Consider the following 11,023-nt stretch of genomic DNA (forward strand, 5'->3'; position numbering starts at 1 on the left):
CCCAGGCGTGCTGACTCGGTAGTCACAGGGTGGGATCCGCGGGTGAGAACTGCATTGCTAAGAAGTCCCTTGGGTGAATCAGATGCAGGTGGTCCCTGACTAGGGTCAAATCATGGCTCCCACACAACCCAGACATTAAAGTACGTGTGGGAGAGAAAGGGAGAGAGAGAGAGAGTTTACTATCTGTCTTCAGTACCAGTTTTCCAGAGTGAATGGCCATTGTAATGAACCCCCTTCAGGAGAGCTACCTGGCTGTCAAGGTGGAGATGTTAGGCAGTGTTGACGCCAGTGTGTGACCCTCAAAAGGGTCATCTCCTGCTTTCGCTTTGCAAATCTTCTGAAGGTCTATGCAGCACCTACCAGGTCTAACGCAAAACCATGACATCATGCAGCTAGAGCAAGGGCGGTGCATTAACATCTACTATGGATCCATCTTCTGGAGCCTGAGAATTTCTGTAGCCTTGTTCCATATCCAGCCAATTTATTGGTCAATGAATATCAAATCTCTGCCATAGGCTGGGAGCTTTTTTTTTTTTTTTTGTGAGACGGAGTCTTGCTCTGTTGCCGAGGTTGGAGTGCAGTGGCATGATCTTGGCTCACTGCAACCTCCGCCTCCCGGGTTCAAGTGATCCTCCTGCCTCAGACCCCCTAGTATCTTGGATTACAGGCACACGCCACCATGCCCGGCTAAATTTTTTTTATTTTTATTTTTAGTAGAGACAGGGATTCACCATGTTGGCCAGGCTGGTCTCGAACTCCTGACCTCAGGTGATCCACCCACCTCGGCCTCCCAAAGTGCTGAGATTACAGCTGTGAGCCACCGTGCCTGGCCTGGGAGCTGTTTTAAAGGCTTTTAAGCTTTTTAAGCTTAACATGGCTTTTATCATGCTTGAAGTTAATGCATGTTCTATTTTTACAGTAAATTCATGGCCACTGGACGATATTAATTGGACATACACGGCATCAGGACCTTCACAGCCACCACAGGTTTTCCCCTCTCCATCATGTTCTTAGGAAATTCTACTTGCTTCCCCCAAACTTTAGTAGTTTCCCATCAGCCCCACAACCAGTGCAGCCAGGTAGTCAACGTACCACCACAGCCCCTATTCCAGGGCCGCCCCCATGCCCTCAGCTGCCTGCCCCGATGGGTTCTGGGGCAGTCGGAGGAATTACTTCTGCTGGGTCACTGGATTAGGGTCTATTTCAATCCACTATGACCTCATCTTAATTTAACTAATTATATCTGCAAAGACTCTATTTCCAAATGAGGTCACATTCTGAGGTTCTGGGTGGACGTGAATTTTGGGACAATACTTTTCAACCCAGTCCAGATCGTCTGTAAGATCTTAAAAGAACAGGTCCTCTGTAACCAAAGGGAAGCAATGAGAGGCAGTGGTTAGGGGTGCAGGCTCTGAAGTCAGATGACCCAGTCTCCCTCCTGGCTCCCCTACTTGAACTGCCTGTGTGACCTCGGCAAGAGATGTCCCCCGTGCCTGTGCCTTTTCCGATTTCCTCATCTGTAACATGGGAATAGTAAGAGTTCCTACCTTTTTGGGCTGTTGCGAGAATTCAGTGAGGTAATGCACATGAAGCACTGAGCTAATAGGTAATAGGAGATGCTATATACACTGTTGTCTTCATCAATCTCTTTCACTCCTGTCCAGTTCTCAATAGCATACACACGGCTGCCAGAAATACACAGAAGTGTTGGGAATTAGCTCTGTGAGACAGGCCTATTTCAGATAAGAAAAACAAGGATCAGACAAGCTGAAAGTCTTGCTGAGGACACCCCAGCAAGGCGAATTACAGGCCCAGAATTCTAACGAGGGCATCCGGACTCTGGGATTAGAACCGCCTTCTGCGTCTGAGGAAAAACCTCCCCTAGTGATGCCCAGATCTGCCTGGTCTAAAAACCACAAAAATAGCAGGAGTTTCCACTGAGTCAATGCTTGTCATGTATAAAGACCTAGATTTAGCTGTTTCCTTCCATTCACAGAGCCGTCCTGCAGGAAAAATGTTACTTTTACCATCAATGTAAAAACTGAGCCTTAAACTGCATAAGACACTGTTCAGATTCATTCAACTGAACAGTCACACTGGAGTTTGAATCAAGGCCTAAGTGGCTTCAGAAATTTAAGATCCAAACCGTACCTCTGTTGCATCTGACAAACTTCGCGCAGCTCCCTCATCTTCAGAGAAACAATTATAATTCTTCACTTTAAAGCAAGGTCGTGTGACTTTCCAATGACTTCAGGGCATTTGGTAAAGAACGGCTTCGTTCAAAGCAAGCTGATGAGCATAGCAATTTCTTCATAACAGCAAACTGGTTAAAAAAAATAAAATAAACCCATATCCGGCTTTGGGAAGGAAGTTGTTTGTTTTAATGTTTTGCAACACATAGAGTGGTGATTTTTTTCAACATTTTGTGTGTCACTTAACATTTTTGAAAGTAAAGCCTTATAAGCTGTGAAACAGTATGAACATCCTGATCCTATCTCTAAAATATGATGGGTGCGCATTGATAGACGAGGGTGTGGAAAGTTACATCAGAAGGTGGCAATAGGAGTTGCCTCTGCAGGGGTGGAATTAGGAGGATTGTTGATTGCATTTATTTATTTGAATATATGATGAAGAAAGTTCAAGTAGCACAGATGGCTGCACAATGAAGAGAGGTTCCACCTCTTACACTCATTCTCAGTCCACTCGCCAAAGGCAATTATATGGGTATGTATTCTTCCTGAAATATTCTCTTCATACACAATCGTGTATAAAATCATGTATGAAAAAAAGTCTGCTCATCATGTAGTGTGTGTTTATATATAAATGTACTTATTTATATAGTTGTGGGTATTCTTCATGGTCTTTTTCCATATCTGAGTTTTCCAACTTTTTATCATTATACATTTCTTTTTTTTTTCTTTAAGTTCTGGGATACATGTGCAGAATGTGCAGGTTTGTTACATAGGTATACATGTGCCATGGTGGTGTGCTGCACCCATCACAACCCGTCACCTAGGATTTAAGCCCAGCACGCATTGGATATTTGTACTAACGTTCTCCTTCCCCTTGGCCCCCACCCCCCACCCCCGACAGGCCCTAGTGTGTGATGTAAACATATGGAATGCTTCACGAATTTGCATGTCATCCTTGTGCAGGAGCCATGCCAATCTTCTCTGTGTTGTTCCAGTTTTAGGATATGTGCTGCCGAAGTGAGCACTATGCATTACTTTTTAATAGAAGTTTTTGAAAGGTCCAAAAGGTTTGAGGAAACCTTGAAAACCATGAGAGTTACCATATTCCTCAATTTTCACATTAATTACGTCTGCTCCATTGATTTGTGCTATTTGGCCATCTTTTTCAGGATGTTTCAGGATCTGTAAGTTGTTTATAATTCAATGTTTTGTGCCACAAGATAACATTTTCATATAATATTTGTAATTTTTGCACTGGCATATGTCAGTTTGTATATCTACTGTATTTGTCCAGGGACCTATTATGAGGTGCAGTGGGTTTTTGTTGGTGTTTTTTACTTTTTGTTATCATGAACAACACAGAAAGAGAAAAATGGGTTGGCTGAAAATGGATTTGGGGTGAAAAGGCAGGGGGAAAATGTGAAGAATTTTGAAAAAAACATACAAAAGTGCTTAGAGATAAAATAGATTATAAAACCAGCCCTTGTTGTATTAAAACTAATGCACGAGCCGGGCGAGGTGGCTCACGCCTGTAATCCCAGCACTTTGGGAGGCCGAGGTGGGTAGATCACTTGCAGTCAGGACTTCAAGACCAGCCTGGCCAATATGGTGAAACTCCATCTCTACTAAAAATACAAAAATTAGCCAGGCATGGTGGCATGTGTATGCAGTCCTAGCTAGTCAGGAGGCTGAGGCAGGAGAATCGCTTTAACCCAGGAGCAGGAGGTTGCAGTGAGTTGAGATTGCACACTGCACTCCAGCCTGGGCGACAGAGTGAGACTCCGTCTCAAAAATCATAATAAAACTAATGCATGAGACTAAATGGTAATGATTGAGAGTCCTTGTTGACCAAATTGTTTGTTTTCTTTTCCAGAAGTCCCAGAGCATAGCTATGTGGTTGGAGAGCCTCATCAAAACTATTGTCCCAAAAGCTGTAGTCCCAGCCCTTTGAGAGGCCAAGTCAGGAAGATTGCTTGAGCCCAGAAGTTCAAAATTGCAGTGAGCTATGATTGCACCACTGCACTTCAGCGTGGGCAACACAGCAAGACCCCAACTCTTAAAAAAAGAAGTCTGCTCATCAAAAGGTGCCGCAAGTGCTTTTTGCCTCGTGCCAGCGGGCTGCACCTCAGTAGGCTGTAAGAGTAACTTGTTCCTGCCCCTTCCCCTCCCAAACAACCTTTCTTTCCTAGGGTGACAGTAGGGGGGCCTCTGGTTTGCCAGAAAAAGAACAAAAGCAATGGTACCAGCTGGGTATTATCAGCTGGGGTGTGGGCCGTGGCCAGAAGAACATGCCTGGAGTGTACACTGAGGTGTCCAATTATCTGCTTTGGATCCAGAGGAAGACTGTGCTGGCAGGGAAGCCTTATAAGTATGAGCCAGACTCTGCGTACGCTTCGCTTCTCTCACCCTGGGCCATCCTGTTACTGTATTTTGTGATGCTTCTATTATCCTGGTGATTAAACACCACATTGTCTCAAAAGCCAAGCGTCCTTCTCAGTTTGTGCACTAAGGTAGAGGGCAACTCCAGGTTGCAGTGAGTGGCTCTCAGACGATGAGGTGTGCCTGAACTAATCATAGAACTACAGCAGTACTTAAAAGATAGCTAAGACCCACCTCACAGCCTATGGGTCACCTGGAACTCGGAAGTAGCTTGCCACTTTCAGCCTGAGTCCTCTCCAAGAGTTTGGAGGGAGTGCCTTTCCACCAGGGGGAGCATGCCAGGGACCTGGGAAGCAGGAAGCTTGTTCTTTCCTCCTTGCAAACAGGCATCCTTCCACAGCAGATTTTATCCTACAAAAGGGTAGACGGCTCATGACATAGGAAACATGTTGAACTCCCTCCCGCTTCACTGGTAGCTCATCCCAGAAACCTGCAGATTTGGTTTCCAGAAAGATCCTTGTCCTTCACCCTGCTTGCTCCCTCAGCTACCATCTGGTCCTGAGTCCCCAGTAAAAGTTGCTTTTGGCTCTCAGAGATTATGAACAACAAAGCTAACATTCAGGATCAGAAGTCACTGAAGCAGAAATGTCCTAGTGTTGGGGTGGGGGAAGAAAAAACACAGCTAATGAGATGTAGCAGTCAAGGTACCTTTGCTCGCAAGCATCAGGAGCTCCAATTGAAGCTTAAATGGATGTCGGTGGTGCAGACTCAAAAGAAGAGCAGAGACCCTGGGAGCTGCCCCAGTAAACAGCAGTCTGACAGTCTGATGGACACCAAGGGCACCTTTCGGGCCATCTGGGCGAGAGGGTGGACTGTCCATTCTTCATGCAATCATTGTTGAGCAGAATTTTTTCAATCAGGCATGACATACAAAACAGCATTCTTTACTGAGGCAACTTGGCATATTTTTGAAGAGAGAGAATGAAAAAGCTGCAGAATATTTTTTAAAAAAGAGAGCATTTTATATGAGTTTGCCTTAAGTGGAATTCCATGAGCTGTGAACAACAACAACAACAAAGGAAAAGCATCAACCTTTGTGCATATGCATTTGAGAAGAAAGAAAATATGAGGTAAAGACAGTTCCTTTAGCCTGGCCTTCATTAGCTTTCTCAGAACAGGATAGCTTGTCCACCATCTGAGTCTGGAAAGCATTTAGGTGAGGAAGCACCTAAACGCCTTAGCAGGAAGAATCAGTATACACCTGCAGTCCGTTTTGGTCTAAAGCTGCAGTGGCCACAAGAATTTTGGCAGCTGGGAAGCAAAGAATGGTGGCTACACGCAGATGGGGTAGTGTCCCCAAGAAAGCTGGGTTTAAAAAGGATTTCCTCTTGTCTATGAACTAAGAGCAGTGATGATTCCCTGGGCTTAAAGTTCAGAAGGCTGAGGCTAGGAGAGGCTGCAGTCTTGTGCCTTCAGCTCAGGCCAGTAGGCAGATAGAGAAGCTGAAATGACCAGACCACTCCCCCAAGCTCCTGTGAGAGGGTGTGTACATGTATGTGTACGTGTGTGCATGTACGTGTGTATGTGTGCAGATGTACTATGTGCATGTACGTGTGTGCACATGTACTGTGTGCATGTACGTGTGTGGGTACTTGTGTGCGTATGTGTACTGTGTTTGTACTGTTTGTGTACTTGTGTGTGCGTATGTGTACATGTGTGTGCATGTGTGTGTTTAGTGGCGGTGCTTCTCCGCCTCCATCACAAAGCAGTTGTCAAACTTTCAGATTTTTGCTAATTCTATAAGAAAGAAATGATAAAGTAGGTTTTTTAAAAAATTGAAATTTGCACAAAGAGAAATACTCTGATCTTAAGTATACTGTGTGAAGAGTTCTTAAAAATGGTTTTAATTTTTATTAAACCCATTTGATCAATTATTTATTTCATGCTTAGTACATGCTGAATCCTAAGAAATTTTCACCTATTCCAATATTGAGAAGATATTGTATTATTTTCTTTTACAAGCTTTATCATTTTAGCTCTAACATTTAGGTCCATCATCTATCTTGAAATTACTTCTGTGTATGGTGTGATATGGGTCAGGACTCATTTATTTCATATACACAGCCAATCGATTTGAAAAGGCCTTACTTTTTCCATTGCATTGCCTTGGCATCTTGGTCTAAATCAGTTGGTCTAAATTAGTAGAAGTATAAGTCTATTTCTGCAGTAATGTGTTTTTTTTTTGCTGACCTGGGTATTCTAGAACTGGGTATCTGGTTTGGTTTTTATTTGATATCTGACCTGGATGTCTTTGTTTCCACTTGAAAGTGGCATACAGATAGCCAGTAAAAATAGCTATTTAAGGCAAGCTTTTGGTAGCCCAAGTGGTTGCTGCTATTGGCCATTATGATGGGAACGAGGAACACAAGTGCTAGAATAGATAGTGAGGCAGACACAGCAGAGGAGGAGAGGGACCCACCCCGCAACGAGGAACGGCAGCTGACTGTCAGGTAGGTAGCGAAGCAGACATGAGCAGAGCAGGAGAGGGCCCCACCCCTCAATGAGGAACTGCAGGTGAATGTCAGTTAGGTAGCGAAGCAGACATGAGCAGAGCAGGAGAGGGCCCCATCCCCCAACGAGGAGCAGCAGGTGACCGTCAGGTAACGGTCAGCAGTTGTTAAGCTGTCTCTTTAAAACAGTAATTGGTCACAACTGGCACCAGGGAAGGGCGGTCTCACAGTAGACAGAACACACCTAAAGTTGGTGATGAGCAGCTTCCCAGTAAGAACTCGGGAGCTGGGTTAGTGGGCTCAAGCATGTGCACTAAGAGGCAAAATGGCAGAGTTTAACTGGTATATGACCTTCCTCCAGAAATGTTCGACTAATAAGGAAAAAATGCCTCAAGTGAACATGCACACAACTTTAGTCAACACACTGCGCATGCTCACCTCCCAAGTGCTGGCAGGCCACTGACCATGTGGAGACCCACCCCAAGGGAAGAATCAGGGAAAAAGAGATGCAGACCCCTCAAGCCTGCCAACGTAGAAAACCCCAAGTCAAAGGTCAAACAGTGCACTTGAATCTCTCAAGTTGCCTGCTTGGCATTCTTCCAAGTGTACTTTACTTCCTTTCTTTCCCGCTCTAAAACTTTTTGATAAACTTTCACTACTTCTCTTTACTTCCTTTCTTTCCTGCTCTAAAACTTTTTGATAAACCTTCACTACTGCCCAAAAATTTGCCTTAGTTTCTCCCTCTGCCTTATGCCCCTCAGTCAAATTCTTTCTTCTGAGGAGGCAAGAAGTGAGGTTGCTGCAAACCCATACGGATTTGCTGCTGTTAACACAAGAACTGTGGGGGCAAGCTAAATGTTTAGAATAGAGCTTAAGAAAATAGCAGCTCAGGTTTTACTTTTATTTTTGGCTGAAGTCTCTTCTCTCTCTTTTTTTTTTTTTTTTTTTTGAGACGGACTCTTGCTCTTTCGCCCAGGCCAGAGTGCAGTGGCGCTATCTCAGCTCACTGCAAGCTCTGCCTCCCGGGTTCACGCCTTTCTCCTGCCTCAGCCTCCCGAGTAGCTGGGACTACAGGCGCCTGCCACTGCACCCAGCTAATTTTTTGTATTTTTAGTAGAGATGGGGTTTCACCATGTTAGCCAGGCTGGTCTCGATCTCCTGACCTCCTGATCCACCCGCCTCGGCCTCCAAAAGTGTTGGGATTACAGGCGTGAGACCCCGCGTCCGGCCAAGTCTCCTCTTTCTTGTAGCTGTAGAACCAGTGTAGCAAATACTTGGGCTCCAAATTTAATCCTATTGATTGCATGAATACAATATAAATAGAATTCACAGCCTTTCTATGTCTCTCATGTGAAAGGTAGGGTTGGGGGAAAGATTAGACATCTGAGACTCAAAATAGGGAGATGTGGATAGATTTTCATCTATCTGTTATAAAATGGAAGCGTTATTATTATTTATGTGTGGTAAAGCCAACAGATCGGAAGACAACTGCCATTGAAAACAGAGTTTGTTACTCACAGTTTCTGGGGGGAGGAGCATGGAGAACCACATGGGGAAGCACCAGAAGCAGGAGGAGCAGGGAAGAGCATGTAGGCAGAGTCTTTAATGTGGGCTTTGCAGGAAGGAACGCGTGAGGCAGGCTCTGCAGGCTGAGGATTGGCTAGTGTGGATAATTCAGGAGGCTCTGGAGGATAGAGATTGCTGCCAGTTGCCTGGCACCTGGCTCTGGTGATTAGGGGAGAGAGAGCACAATAAAGGAGGTATTTGGTGGGTAGTCGCTTTGCATTGGTTGGGTTGCATATGAAAACTGCACTTGCAGGTGAGTCTTTTACTCTGTCTAGGAATTATCCAGCCCTGGGATGGGCAGACACTCTAGGATCAACAAGGTCCCAGATATCAAACATCAAAAATACAAAACACTGAAAATACAAAAACTTCAAAAACACAAAAAGGCATGATTAATACAGTATTCAGGTACCTTGAACACACAAATACCACTGAGTGTCACTTACCAGCAAAAAAACCTTTCTTCTCTTCTGAAAATTCTGGCCATTTCCTGCTTGAGAGTCCTGCAATGATCTCATATGAAGCAGTTACTTTATAGAAGGATGCTAATTATCTTCAAAACTCAACCCACCAACTCTCATGGCCTCCAGGATTATAAATACAACTCAATTTCATAGTATCCCACAGGAAAAAAAGTACAAAAATTGGATCTGGAGGACATTAAACAAAAAAAGAATGCTAAAATTTTGCTACGACATCAAAATGCACCTGAAAAATATAGTTGAAACAAAGTCTAAAAGTACTAAAACAAAGGGGAAAAACATAGCATTGGAGTGGACTGGATTAATCCATATAGTTAGTTTATGGCATATTCTGAATTCAATAAACTAATGAACAGCTGGGAGTGGCTCTAATAGTTTGCTTGGTTGGTTAATTAAACCTTGCATTTAAAAGTGGTCTACATTAAATGATGCAGTCATGTCAGAAATTTCTAGTTACACTGAAGAGAAAGGAATACAAATTCTTAGGGAGATGAGAAGCTGGGGCAGATTCATTATGCTAATGAATCCCTCTCCACCCCTCTCTATGTCCCATAAGAAGGTCTAAAGATGCTTCTTTCACCAAAGCAGTAGGAATGCATCAATGAAGGGTAAGGGGCAATGTCCTGGAAGTGGTTAACTGTCTACAGAAATCATGCTTCCTTTCCATGTTGTAGAAGGACACTAGAAAGTGTCCCTGCCCGGCCAGGCACAGTGGCTCACGCCTGTAATCCCAGCACTTTGGGAGGCCGAGGCAGGTGGATCAGGAGGTCAAGAGATTGAGACTATCCTGCCAACACGGTAAAACCCCGTGTCTACTAAAAATACAAAAATTAGCTGGGCATGGTGGCATGCGCCTGTAATCCCACCTACTTGGGAGGCTGAGGCAGAATTGCCTAAACCTGGGAGGTGGAGGTTGCAGTGAGCCAAGATTGCGCCACTGCACTCCAGCCTGGTAACGGAGCGAGACTACGTCAAGGAAGGAAGGAAGGAAGGAAGGGAGGGAGGGAGGGAGGGAGGGAGGGAGGGAGGGAGGAAGGAAGGGAGGTAGGGAGGGAGGGAGGGAGGGAAGGGAAGGGAAGGGAGGGAGGGAAGGGAAGGGAAGGGAGGGAGGGAAGGGAAGGGAAGGGAGGGAGGGAGTGAAGGGAAAGGAGGGAGGGAGGGAGGGAGGGAAGGGAAAGGAGGGAGGGAGGGAAGGGAAAGGAGGGAGGAAGGGAAAGGAGGGAGGAAGGGAAAGGAGGGAGGGAGGAAGGGAGGGAAGGGAAAGGAGGGAGGGAGGGGAAGGAAGGAAAGGAAAGAAGGAAGGAAGGAAGGAAGGAAGGGAGTCTCTGCTCATACAGACATTGCATTTCATAATGTCCCCTTTGCAACTAGGCAAGACCATGGGACTAATTTTCAACACTGGAATTTAAGCATAGGTTAAGGAGTCTGCCGACTTCACTGTTATTCCTCTGATGATAGTATGCATTGTTTTGCTGTTTTTGAGATTTTTTTCCCTTCTACTTAGTCTTCAGCAGTTTGAACATGGTATTCCTAGGTGTGGTTCTCTTGTATTTGCCTTGCTGGTGACACACAAAATTATTTCAGTTGATGAGTTGATGTCTTTCATCAATTCTTGGAAGTTCTTGCCCGTTGTATCTCCAAATACTGACTCAGCCTCAATTTCTGCTTTCTTCTTCTTCTAAAATTCCCAGGCTTGCTTTAGCAGGTCTTTATGCCCTTAAACATAAGGTTTTTGCATTTTATCTGAGTTTTCTAGTTATTTTTGGCAAGTGCTTTAATTTCCTGCAAACTTTTCCATCCTGCCTGGAAGAGTAAGTTCTTATATAAAATTCTTTTTCTCTGTAGTTTAAATCTTTATTTCAAGAAAATTGTTTTCATTCCTTCCGTTATGGAT

At 44.6% G+C, this 11,023-nt stretch overlaps 1 long non-coding RNA gene and 1 other non-coding gene across 3 annotated transcripts in view; both read right to left on the reverse strand.

Annotated features, from left to right (window-relative positions):
* Positions 1-10,160, reverse strand: part of LOC129487578 (uncharacterized) — a 46,544-nt gene extending 36,384 nt beyond the window's left edge. For both annotated transcript variants that reach the window (XR_010114672.1, XR_010114673.1), the window contains exons 1-4: positions 5,280-10,160; positions 4,806-4,982; positions 2,152-2,323; positions 1,548-1,685 (exon numbers count right to left, since the gene is read on the reverse strand). This is a non-coding gene — a long non-coding RNA (uncharacterized lncRNA). The remainder of the gene's footprint in view (positions 1-1,547; positions 1,686-2,151; positions 2,324-4,805; positions 4,983-5,279) is intronic.
* Positions 3,111-3,217, reverse strand: LOC129461154 (U6 spliceosomal RNA). The gene has a single exon (XR_008650404.1). It is a non-coding gene; the product is annotated as a U6 spliceosomal RNA (small nuclear RNA).
* Positions 10,161-11,023: the final 863 nt, after the last annotated feature.

This window comes from Symphalangus syndactylus, chromosome 1 (assembly GCF_028878055.3).
Source record: "Symphalangus syndactylus isolate Jambi chromosome 1, NHGRI_mSymSyn1-v2.1_pri, whole genome shotgun sequence".
Lineage (NCBI taxonomy): Eukaryota > Metazoa > Chordata > Mammalia > Primates > Hylobatidae > Symphalangus > Symphalangus syndactylus.